The sequence below is a fragment of the Mus caroli genome, unplaced genomic scaffold, assembly GCF_978045245.1.
Source record: "Mus caroli unplaced genomic scaffold, Mus_caroli_1 scaffold_6, whole genome shotgun sequence".
Taxonomy (NCBI): Eukaryota; Metazoa; Chordata; class Mammalia; order Rodentia; family Muridae; genus Mus; species Mus caroli.
Genome location: NW_028227261.1, coordinates 55,344,538 through 55,356,671, shown reverse-complemented (window position 1 = coordinate 55,356,671; position 12,134 = coordinate 55,344,538). Strand labels below are relative to the sequence as shown.

At 44.3% G+C, this 12,134-nt stretch overlaps 1 protein-coding gene and 1 pseudogene across 1 annotated transcript in view; one reads left to right on the top strand and one right to left on the bottom strand.

Annotated features, from left to right (window-relative positions):
* Ror1 (ROR family WNT receptor 1) overlaps positions 1 to 12,134 on the top strand; it is a 349,276-nt gene that overhangs the window by 266,295 nt on the left and 70,847 nt on the right. The gene's annotated exons all lie outside the window — the stretch shown is intronic.
* On the bottom strand, positions 2,069 to 3,028 carry LOC147004246 (small ribosomal subunit protein eS6 pseudogene; annotated as a pseudogene).

Here is a 12,134-nt window from a genome sequence, read left to right as displayed (position 1 = left end):
CAAGTATTCTTAACCACAGAGCCATCTCTCCAACTCTGCCTTAACTATTCAATATCTGATATTATATTAGTCATATTTCTACTTCTGTGATGAGATACTTGAGGAAAGGGCTGGAAATAACACTTATGAGTCATTTGGTTTTAGTAGTGATTAATTTACAGGCTCATATACAGTGAAACTTGAATATGAGAAGAGATGGAAACCAAGGATTAAACTCTGGGAAACTCTAACATCCAGAGAACGGTGAGGAAGAGAAGCCAGAGAAGAGAATACGCTTGTGGCAGCAATCCACTTGAGATAATAATGATATGGATTTAGACAGTGACTTAGGGAAGCAAGAAGATGGAGCCAATAAAGAAGCATTATCATAGAAATTAAGAGTAGTCATTGTGTGTGTGTGTGGGGGGGGGGTGCGGCGGTCATGGAAAAGCCAAAGGCTACTTGATGTTTATGGAAAAATGTAGGAATGCTGATTCCCACAAGACAGAAGAGATAAGTGTCAAGGAGGCATGTGTGATGAGGGACACTGGACTATTTCATAGGTCTGAGATCTCCCTTCAGAAACCAACGAACTTTAATAAGTATGGCTCTCTGGCAGCCTCCAGCTACAGCTCTTTAAGTTATGCCATGGTGTGCAAGCCAAGGGCACACTCTGCCCAGGCAGCTCTTAGCCAGTGACTAAGCTTAGAAGAGACAGAATAGTTGATCCCTGTCCCTAAACAGGACTCTATAGAACCCCCTGCAAGGCTCAGGGAACATCATGGAAGAAGAGTGGAATGAAGCGATGAGCTGCAGCATGGAGAAGAATTCTGATTTTCTAGACAGGTCACAGCCAATGCCTATATAAATTCAATGTAGCTGGAGGTGGGGGTGGGGCATGCTGCACAAGGATCGTAAAAGACTGGACATAGCACCAGTCCATTTTGCATGGGTTTTGCATGGGTTTGAAGCTCATGATCCCTCACCTCTCACTGATGGTCTCTTGTCAATTGATGGATGCTGGAGAAGGTGGTATCATTTCAGTGGTGTAGACACTGAAATTTTTTTCTACATCTAGTCAATAACTCCCAGTTCATACAGGCCACCACGATGAAGCTCAGGAGACAGAAGAAAAAAAAAGATATTCAAGGAGGAATTCAAGTAGGAGAATGTGTCCTGGAAAGAGTTGTTTCAGCAGAAGAGATTGGTGAGAGAGGGGATAGTAGGGAAGGGATGAAAATTGAATATATATATATGTATATATACATATATATATGCATGAATGTATCAGGGAATGAGAGAGAGAGAGAGAGGGAGAGGGAGAGGGAGAGGGAGAGAGAGAGAGAGAGAGAGAGAGAGAGAGAGAGAGAGAGAGAGAGAGAGAGAGAGCAGACCTTCTGTTCCATGCTGATCTCCTTTCACAGTCATTGCCCATGGCCTTGAACTGAAGGCTGGGCCTGCTGTAGAGCTGTGGGATATACTCACCTGTGCCTGACCCAATCATCCTTTCTTTGCACTTTCCCTTCTTAGATGTTAGCTCCAGTATGCATTTCCTACTTTAAATCCTATCTTGGCATCTAATTCCCAAAGGACCAAAAGCAGTGCTGGCAATACCATATGCACATCTTAGTAGAAAGACTTTGCAGCCTTGAAAGGATGAAGATTAAGGGATGATGGAATCCCTAGCTCTTCCCCAGTGGCATACAAAGATGCCCAGAGAGCCACCTTTTGTGGCTCACGTAATATTCAGAATTACAAAGACAACTCCAGACCAAAGGGGAGAGAGTTTAGAATGTAGAAGGAAAACTAAAACATTTCATCAGGATTATCAAGGCCATCAAGATAGAGTACATTCTTAGGGCATGGTTATAATTGTGTCAGACATTCCAAAAGAAAACCTAAATATAGACTGGGATCTTAAATACAGAAACTGTGACTCTTATCTATAGACTTGTGACTGACCATTTCAGGGAAAGAAGGGGAATGATGCCAAACACAAGAACAGAACTGAAATTCAGTGGGAAATGACTAGAGGTAATAACAATAGGCCTGTAGTTTTAACTCAAGGTCTGATCATTGTTTGTTACTCTCAAACACTTGTTTTTGACATAGACATAGACATAGAAGTTCTCAGCAAGGACAGCCTCCATCTCTTGGCAATCCTTCGCTGCTGTTTTGCTTTGGCTTCCTTCATTCTCTAGGACAAAAGTTTTGCACATTCTGCTGCCTCCTCCCTGTTTGTCTTCAATATATAGACATTTGTGTTGCAGGACATATGAGTAACAAGAGACACTCAGTCTTGGGGCTTTGGTCCTGGGCTTCTCGTTATCTTTGCTTACAGACTTTCTGACATATTGATGGGCATCATCTTCTATAGAGAGATTGAAAAGATTTTAGATTCTTTGGCCCTGATCAATGAGGCGCAGTAGTATCTGTCCATCCAGGAATACTCTTCTCTCCATCTTTACAATAAAAATGTTGAGAACGCCCACATTGGCGTCCACAACATACTTGAAACAGACTTGTGCTTCCTCTCTTCAGTTCTCCTTGGTCTATAACAAGAATGTCCCTTACTCAACAGCAGGTACACTCTGCCATGGCTCAAGACACCTTGCTTCATAGGAAAACCATATTTGTCATTTCCACCACGGATTTGGAGCCCCATGACCCTTCTGTTCTTCATCCAGAGCATCAGTACTAAGGTGGCCACAGGCTTCTCATAGAAAGTGTGACACTTGCACTCAGTGTCCATTTCAGCGAGTTTCTGACAGCTGGTGGTTGAGAAGGAGATACTCAGCTTCATCTTCACATGGCCGATCGCCTAGGAGGCACCAAGAAAAGGAGGAGGCGGCCTGTAGTTAATATGTTTGCCTGAGTGGGAGAAAAGAATCAGGCTAAGCAAAATCAGTCATGTTCAAGATGCTTTGAGCATACATATCTATGTGTGTCTTCCTGTCTGTCTGTCTATCTGTCCATCTCTCTGTCTGTCTATAAGACTGAATACCTCTGGACATTAAAGGGAGAGAGAGAACAATCTTTATGAAATTAAAATTATAGAGACAATGGGAGAACTACTGGATCCAAGCAGATGGGTTCAACTCCAAGAGGAAGAGAGAAACCTCTTCTGGGATAATTGGAGGGGAAAGGACAGTCAGGGTGACAGATAAGGGGTTAAAATAAAGTATGACTCAGCATTTCTTCCAACTACAAGTCACACAGGCCCCTGTTGAGAACATGGCACAGGAAAGTGCTCACAAGATGGAGAAGATCCAGAATAGCTGGGGAACATAGCTGAGACACGTGCTAAGTCATCCCTCAATCAATGGGAGGTATAAAAGCAAACCTTACCTTAAATGCTTGCAGTGAGGTCAGTGGCCCAAAGAACTGGGACCTTAACCATCAAGAAAGAGAAAGGCAAATCTCTTATAGCTTGAAATTTTCTTTCTTAAAGAAAAAGGATAGCATTGTGATGTCTACTTTACATCATTAACACTCATAGAAAAATATCTAGCATGTGAGTACCATCCACCTTGTTTGAGTGGCATCATTCTTTTCTGTAATAGTGGTAGATAAGGATGACTAAGATGTTTGCACACTGCCATGCTGGTCAACTCAGTGCCTGGAGAAGATGTGATTTCTCAGAGCCAAGGTTTGACATACACAGAGGCTAGTGTCCAGTTCTAGACAGACAGTGAGCCCCTGTGCGCGTCCCTCAGCACTTACAGCTATGAAGGAAACCACTATTACTGGCATTCCTACAAGAAAAACTAAGTCTGGAGGTGCCTATCTACCAAGTGTTTTTTTCCATTACAATAATAGTTGTCCAAATATAGTATGTCCAACCTTGTGGCATCTAAGAGTAGGACCACAGAGTTAGAACAAGCAGAAGTGGGCCAGTGACTGAAAGCACCAAAGTGACAGAGACCAAGCACCCACTAGTATTAGCATGTGGCTCTGGGAGGTAGTGCTCAGGGAGGCACTGAACCTGGGCGGGGATGAGCCAAGCATGTCAATTTCAAAAGGCTGCCAGTTGATGGGTCTACAAACATTGCTTACACTCCCCAACCACCTCAGTAACCCCCAACCAACCAAAGCTCTTCACGCCCCTGACTTTGAAGTAGAACTTGGAGACAGGCCATCCAACACCCCTCCCCCTGCAGTTGGCTGTGCGGGTGTTGGCTTCCAAACTTGTCTTATTCCAGTGATGGCAACCTTCGCAGGAATGTCGTGAGTAGAGATTTATACCACTTTCTGATCCCTCCCCGTTTCAAATCACTATATGAATAATCTTTCTCATAGCATACTACTCACTCGCTCAGCAGCCTTGGCCAAAATCAACTAAATGAACAAGCCCGAGGAAGGAAGTTTTTCCCTTTTAAAGAAGTCATTTCGCTGAAGCTTTACAAACCTCATAAAAAATTACACGTTGGCTTGAATTTGGGAGAAAGACTTGCTTTATCTGAACTCATTTGCCAAAAACATTTAAATGAGCACGTGCAGGATGTAAAAACACTGCGGATAGCATCGGCTGTGCACTTCCAACTTCCCAGACTGTCTGCAGCTACAGGTGGTAATGAATTCTACAAGGAGGGAGCTAATTTGGGGCAGCATTGTGACAGAGCTCTTGGGTTGGGTGCCAGGGAAGCCACTGAGGGGCTCCTGAACCCATAGTCCTAGCTGGATTTAACAACTCGTTACAACTATGTCCGTTAGGAGAATGTTCCCATTCCAGAGCAAGGCTCCACTTTTCCTATTCCCAACATGGCTGGTGCCTTCATTCTTTGAGGATGTGTTTATGCAGCCTAGTAAAAACATTAAAAATGGGAATAAATCTGGGCCAGCTCCAGAATGCTTTTCACCACAGCTGTAAACCATAAAACATGTAGAAAGGTGGACAGGACTAAAGACAGCAGTGCTCCACCAAGGAGCTTGGAGAGCCTGCCAGGAGGTGGCCCTTGCATAGATGGCTGCCATGCAGTGCTTCCCTGCAAAACCAGCAAGAACAGACAGCATCTAGAAGGTGTTAAATTATTAGTGCTGTTTTTTTTTTTTCAGGGAGGGTAGGGCGAGTAATAATAAGACCATGTGTTCAGCAGCCTTCTTGGCCATATAAAATAGAGAAGCCTGTGACTTGAAGTGTTATAAAAGGGGTTAATTGTCTATTCCTGAACGTGGCAAGTTTATTGATCTTGTTAACAGCAGTGGAGCATGTGACACGGATTACTGTGGCAGGGAAGAAAAGTACCCATTCATCCTACTTTCATGGGCACTGCCTGCAGCCAGAGTTAAGGGACATACAGATGAATGCCATACAAGTCATCCACCTGCCGTAGTCTGTGCCCATCTTCACGTTCTAGTTCTTCACATTCTTCACGTTCTAGTTCACGTTCTATGGCTCCCTGTTTACTGCCATTTCTCACGTACCTGCTGCAGGGCAGTTGCTTTCAGATAAACTCTGTTGTCTGTTGGTGTAAGAACCGAATGCCACAGCCAAGGATGAGAGCTGTTTGATAGGTAAGGCAACTGGCATTCAGAGGGGTTAAGAAAACCTTCCAGGATTCTAGAGCTGTTAAGCAGAGTTCTAAATGCAGGTGTAGTTATTCAAATAGTTCCCTTGTCTAATAGGCATTTAGTGACCATCCACTAAGAGCCAAACACTGGCATAGATGTTGGAGTTTGAACAACGTGCTGACAATATTCCCACCCCTGTGGAGTCTAGAGTTGGAGCACATTAATCAGCTTTTAGTAATGATTACTTTTTTTACTTTCACACACATAGTCAGCATCTATAATCCTGCCATTTTCCTCTGGGTTAATACTGTGCACATGTGTTATCTCAGATCTCCTAGCCAGATATCAGGCTCTGTGAAGGTCCACCTGTCTGATGCTTCTGTTCTTGATGCCCCACCCAGTACAACTTGTGAAATGAAGAATCCATTTCCTTTTCACTGGTGTAGAAAATCTTGTTATTCTCAGCATTAGCCAGCTCTCCACAGCTATGACATGGTACCTAGCATAAATACTTTAGAGGAGGAAAGATCTGTTTAGGCTCGTGGTTTCAGAGGTTTTGTCCTGATGCTTTGGGCCTGCGACAGCGCAGAACAAGTCAGCAGAGCATTGGTAGGAAAAGCCTGTTTGCCTCAGAGCAACCAACACAGAGAGAAGGACATGTACAGGGGAGAAGTCCTGAACTCTCCTTCAAGGATGGCCACGCCCCAAGGATCTAACGTCTTTTTCCTAGGCCTCAGTTTGTAAAGACCCCCATCACTTTTCAAGGACACCACAGGGCAGGGACCAAGCTTTTAATACATGCGGCACTGAATGACATGTCACCCTAACCCACATGACTCCAGGTTTTATTTAGAATTATCCCTACTTCCATCATGAAACACTGTGGTAGGTGATATGCTCCTGTCGTCTCCTAAGCCGGGCCGTAAGCCTCGCTCGACAGTTAAGAAGGTGGTGCCTACTGAGTCTTGCTCCAGTTCTTACCATCCCTGTGATGCAGACCTGGGAACCTGACAGCACCCAGTAACTCAGAAATCCTATTTCCGCAAACCATGTACCCGAAGCTGAGCGGTGAGGGAATCTTTAGCACCTGAAACACACAGATGGGGACTGTTCTGTTCTGTAGCATACATGGTAGATAAATGGATGTGCCAGTAGGGCCACTTTCGGTCTACCAGCTAGAGATGCAGCCTACCACTCTGACCTTCATGGCAAAGGTTATTTTGACATGCTCCACCCTTCATTTTGTGATTATTTCAAAAGTTCCTCCCTCCCCCAACACACACACACACACACTGCTCAGCAATCTTCAAAGGAATACCTGTGTTCCTAGAGGTGATAGGTCATGGATTGGCCAGAGTCAGGCAGTGGAAGATAGATTCACATCTGTTTGTGATAGCTGCTTCTTAAAAATCATGTGGTCAACATAGTACAAGAGTAGTCGGCATTTCTGAGACAGGGTGGGGCACACCAAGGGCAAGGACCAACAGTGAACAGTCCAGGCCAGCTGGAATCAACAGGGGTCTTGGAAACACAAAGCCAGCCCTTTAGATCAGTTCTGGTGGAATAGTTTCTACTTTAGGTAATATGGACTTAATCCTCATTTATAGTCCTCAATCTACACAGAAATGTATTCATTATTGCCTGTGATAGTCAGTAACACTGAGAGATCATGGTGTATCCTAACGGCCACAGGCAGATTCCAGGCCTTGAATGAAAAGACATAAAAATGTAGTTAGGAAAGGCCTGCAGTACACAGTTTCATCAAATGGAAACAAAAGTCAAAGAGTGAATCTTAACCAGTTTGGAATTCTTATCATTTCATCTTTTAATAAGCACCTGCAAATGTGTACGTGAAGACTTGGTGACAAATGGGTTCTGGTTCCTGGATATGACAGTGATGACTGGTGTGTCACCTCACAGCACAGTCTAACGTGGTCCACAGGGACCATGGGTGTGGAGAACAGCAACTCTCCCCTTCATTTAGAGGCCTCACCTCTTTCTAGTTAGAGTCTTACAGGGATGCCAATCACATACAGTCTTGCATTGTTGCCTAAGAGAGCAGGCTGGGTTGGAAGATGACCAGAGCCAGTCCAATTCTATCTCTTTTATAAAATGTCTTCTAGTTGGAACCTGTCAAAAGACCTCGCCTATGTTTCTTGAATGTGTAATTATAAGTCTGGAAATGTCCATGGTCATAAAACCAAGATGCTGAGATGAGAGAGAGATGAAATTATCAGGTTCTTTGGATGTAAATTCCCCGGGGCCAGCTCCTCACCCACTTTTGCTCATTTATTGGCAGGGAAATCAGTAATTTTTCTTTCTTTCTTTAGATTGTGTTAGTCTTCTGTCATTTGCAGCCAAGAACTCTGGGTAGAACAAATGATGAAAGTAGGCCCAGAGAAATATGACCCTCAGTGATATGACAATCAGGAAAACAATCTGGATAAGACATAAATTAAATGACATTTTTAGAAATGCTTACAACTCATAGCAAACCTCCTGCCTCAGCCACCTGATGTTGGGATTACAAGTAAGAGCCACCATGCCTGGCTTCAGAGCAATGGTGATGTGTCTTCTAATACATTTCTAATGCAATTACTAACCAGTATAAGGATTTTACTAGTATTTTCAAAAGCACTTCTCAAAGGCATTAAGAAATGATTGTATCACCGGGTGGTGGTGGCACACGCCTTTAATCCCAGCACTCGGAAGGCAGAGATAGGTGGATATCAGAGTTCGAGGCCAGCCTGGTCTACAAAGTGAGTTCCAGGACAGCCAGGGTTATACAGAGAAACCCTGTCTTGAAAACCAAAAAACAAAACAAAACAAAAATGATTGTACACTAGTCAACGGTGGTTCACACCCTTAGTTCTAGCTCTCAGGAAGCAGAGGCAGGTGGATCTCTGTACGTTCAAGGCCAGCCTAGTCTACAGAGTGAGTTCTAGGACAGCTAAGGCTATACACAGAGAAACCCTGTCTCAATATATATATATGTGTGTGTGTGTGTGTGTATATATATATATATATATATATATTGATAGAGAGAAGAAAAGAAAAGAGAAAAAAGAAAAGAAGAAAAGAGAAAAAGTGATTCACTAAAAATGTTATCCCTTTCACTATTTTCTGCATTCATGCTTAGCTATACTTGATAGTGGTAGTTAGTAAAACAAACCAGGAGTCAGAGAAACAGAGCAACAGTACAACCACTACTCTTCCAGAGGATCTGGGTTTGATTCCTAACTCTCACATTCCAGCTTACAGCTTTCTGCACTCCGGATCCAGGAGATCTAGCTCCCTGGCCTGGCCTGGCTTCTGTGGGTACCAGGCATGCATGTGGTGCACAGACATACTGGGAGCAAAACATCCACACACATAAAAATAAAAATTTAAAGAAAAAAAATTTTAAACCCAGCAATTTATGAAGTGTTGGTATAGGCAAACTTTCCTGAAGTTCATTAGCTGGAGGATGAAGTGGATGGAACGCACTCATCAGACTCCCTTCTGATCTCTGAGGATGTTAGTAGCAACTGGGATGTGTCTCTGTATTTCTATTGGCACTTCTTATAAGTAAAAGAAGCACATGTGAAAGTTTGGCCCAGATTTACAGGACCCAGTCTGCCATCCAGTCTTCTACATAGTGAAGGAAGGAAGCCTGTCGTGCTCCCATTATCCAGATCAACCACATTTATCCCAAGTCCAGAGCCCTCTCTTAGTCTATTAAAGGATCACCCAGGGAGGGAGCAGGAAGTGCCTTTAGGGAAGAAACATAACCATGTTCATAAACATCTATCAAAACAGGGTCTCAGAAGCTTTAATTGATCCACTGAAACACTAATTACATCTAATATGCCACGGATGCTATGCAGCCTAGGTGAAAACACTCCAGCGCTCTGCTCAGTGGATCCGTAGGCACCTGTGGTGGCTGGCAGGTGCGGAGAGAGCAACAGTCAGAGATGAATAAATAACTTGGAGTTTGCTGTCACTGAAGTGCAAGGAAATGACCCAGAAACTCGGTGTGCTGGAACTGTTTTGCAAAAGGAAATCAATTCCCAGCTGACATGGTCATTGCAACAGACCACAATCTGGATTTTGTTTACACTTGATCAGGAAGAAGAAGAAAGGGGGGGGGGGGGAATGTGGTCCCGGGGAGACGCAAATGGTTAGAGTGGACTCTGTCTCCCTGAGCATCTAAATCAGTGGTTCCCAATCTTCCTAACGCTGCGACCCTTTAATACAGTTCCTTGGTTGTGGTGACCCCAACCCTAAAATTATTTCGTTATTGCTTGGTAGCTGTAATTTTGCTGCTGTTATGCATCATAAGGTACATATCTGACATGCAGGATATCTGATAGCCAAACCTCCGAAGAGATCGTGACCCACAGGTTGAGAACCACTGATGTGTGTTAATTCTTATCTCCAGGCTTTCAGAGATGCTGTCTGGCTGCTGGGTATCATGTAGCGTTCCCCACTTTCTCCTGGTGCAGATTCCTGTCTGATTCCACAATAGAGTTCTCACCTCACGTATGGCAATCCTGGGCATTATGCCTAACACAGATAACTCAGGGCAACCCTAATAATTGGATACTTTCATTATCATTCCTAGAAAAGAGAGCTGAAAACTTTAAAGACCTTTTCCCAGGGTGGCTACAGGCAGCTAGGAGCTCCAGGACCAGCTGGCCTAGGCCTGAAGCCTGGGTCAGCTGTGCTGTGCTGTCCACTCCTCACTGGGCTGGTGTTGTTTCTACACCTGAATGCTTTTTGGGAGGACGTTGCTACAGGCAGAGCTAGGGTTGCTTCTTCCACCCCCATCCGATCATACCACACCAGTCAGTCTGGGAAGTCCTGCTGGAATATAAATGCTAGAGTGACAAACAATGAGCCAGCAGTGTGCTTCTCTCACCTTCTGCACTAACAAAACTGACCAACTGTCCCGGCAAAGCGTGCAATTATCTGTCTCTATTCCAAACATAAGATTCAGCCTCAGGCTGTGATTTTGCTTCTCAGAACGGAGATTCCCAAAGTCTGTGGACATTGACCTCCAAAGGTTACTACAGCAGAGTTGGGCAGTGTCTACCTGAATGCCTGGGACTGTTGGCCCTGGAGCGCTTTCAAGATTCATTGAACTTATTGATTAAACCACTGTGGGAACATTTCTTTGTCTCTGGCCTTCCTTTCAGTATGTCTGGGAAGTCACTTCCCCTTGCCATACCTATACTGACATCCACAGTGAGGAAGGCTGGAGTAGCTAACATGCTACACACTTTTCTGGAAACCCTGAGAGATTCATGGTACTTACCTTGGGGTCTGTCCTAAGTGGATGGCATGATAGAAGAGGGCAAACCTATATAAGCCAAGCCGGGCTAATCCAGCATCTTTACTGGAAGAAGAATACATATTCTGGTTGAACTCTGAACGGAAAGAAAGAAATAAAACAGAAAAGATATGACTAGTCCTAAGTTTCTGCACAAGATGAATGAAAAACAGAAATACGGAGGAAAGGGGAAAGGACATGATTATTCCTAGATATGGTGGAGGAGAAGGTTTGTCGCAGATATAAAGGAGAGAGCATAGCTAGAAGCAGGGACATCTGGGAGAGTCAGAGAGGACATGATCCTGAACCATGTGAGGAGAGGAGGAAGGGAAAGGGGAGAACAGCTGCCTACCAAGAGGAGTAGCCTGGGCCAATAGACTGGACGAGAGGATAGTAGCCTGAAGAGGCAGGTAACCAAATGGCTGAATTGTACATAGGGAAGGACAGGTGAGGGGATGGAAGCCCAGCCCAATATCTGGGCTGGAGAAGTTTAGGGTAGGGGCTGGGTATACCAGCCATACCTTGTAATAGGTAGGGACTGAGGGATGCAGGGAGAATATTGTTCTTTTTTGCCGTTGTTTGCTCTGATGTGTTAAATAGGCATCTCGGCCATTTGTCCTGGGTTTGGGACCTAACAAACTCTTTTGAGCTGCATTACATTTTTAAGCCTCTGCTAGAAAAGCTACCCAGAAAAAAGTCTAAAATCACTAAACTGCCGCAAACGTGCCTTCCAGCATATCTGATTTTGGTATAGAAATTATCTGTTCATGGTCTTCATCTCCAGGAGAAATGGGGACTTTCTTTTGTCATGTTGATCTACATGTGCATTCCTCATCAAAAAATGAATCCTTCCACCCTCTTCCTACGTGTTCAATACCATACAAAGCACACAGACCAGGCCTGTTTCCTGGTGAAGACATTCTCCCAAGGCTCTTCCATCTCTGCTGGAGTTCATGAAAGAATTGCATATTTTCACAGCTTCTCCACTAGGCAAGGTGTCTTAGTAAGAGTGGCTGCTTAGGGTAGCTCTGAACTCAGAACTGCCCTGCCACACTGGGCAGCCAGAAACCATTATCCATGCAAAGCATCCACTTAGAGACTCTGTGATGGTCAGGCCATTTCCTAGGCTGCACTAACCATCCTTGTGAGAGCATGTACTTGGCTGTCTCCTGGACATGTTGAATGACTCTGTTGTCAACTGTGGCTCTACATCTGATTGTTTGTTCCTTTGCTTGTTTGTTTTTGTTTTTCCTGCTGCCCTAAGACAGATGACTTAATGGGCTGAGAGTATCCAGGCTGCTACTGGCTCTGGAGGCAGCTCAGATCCCTTAAG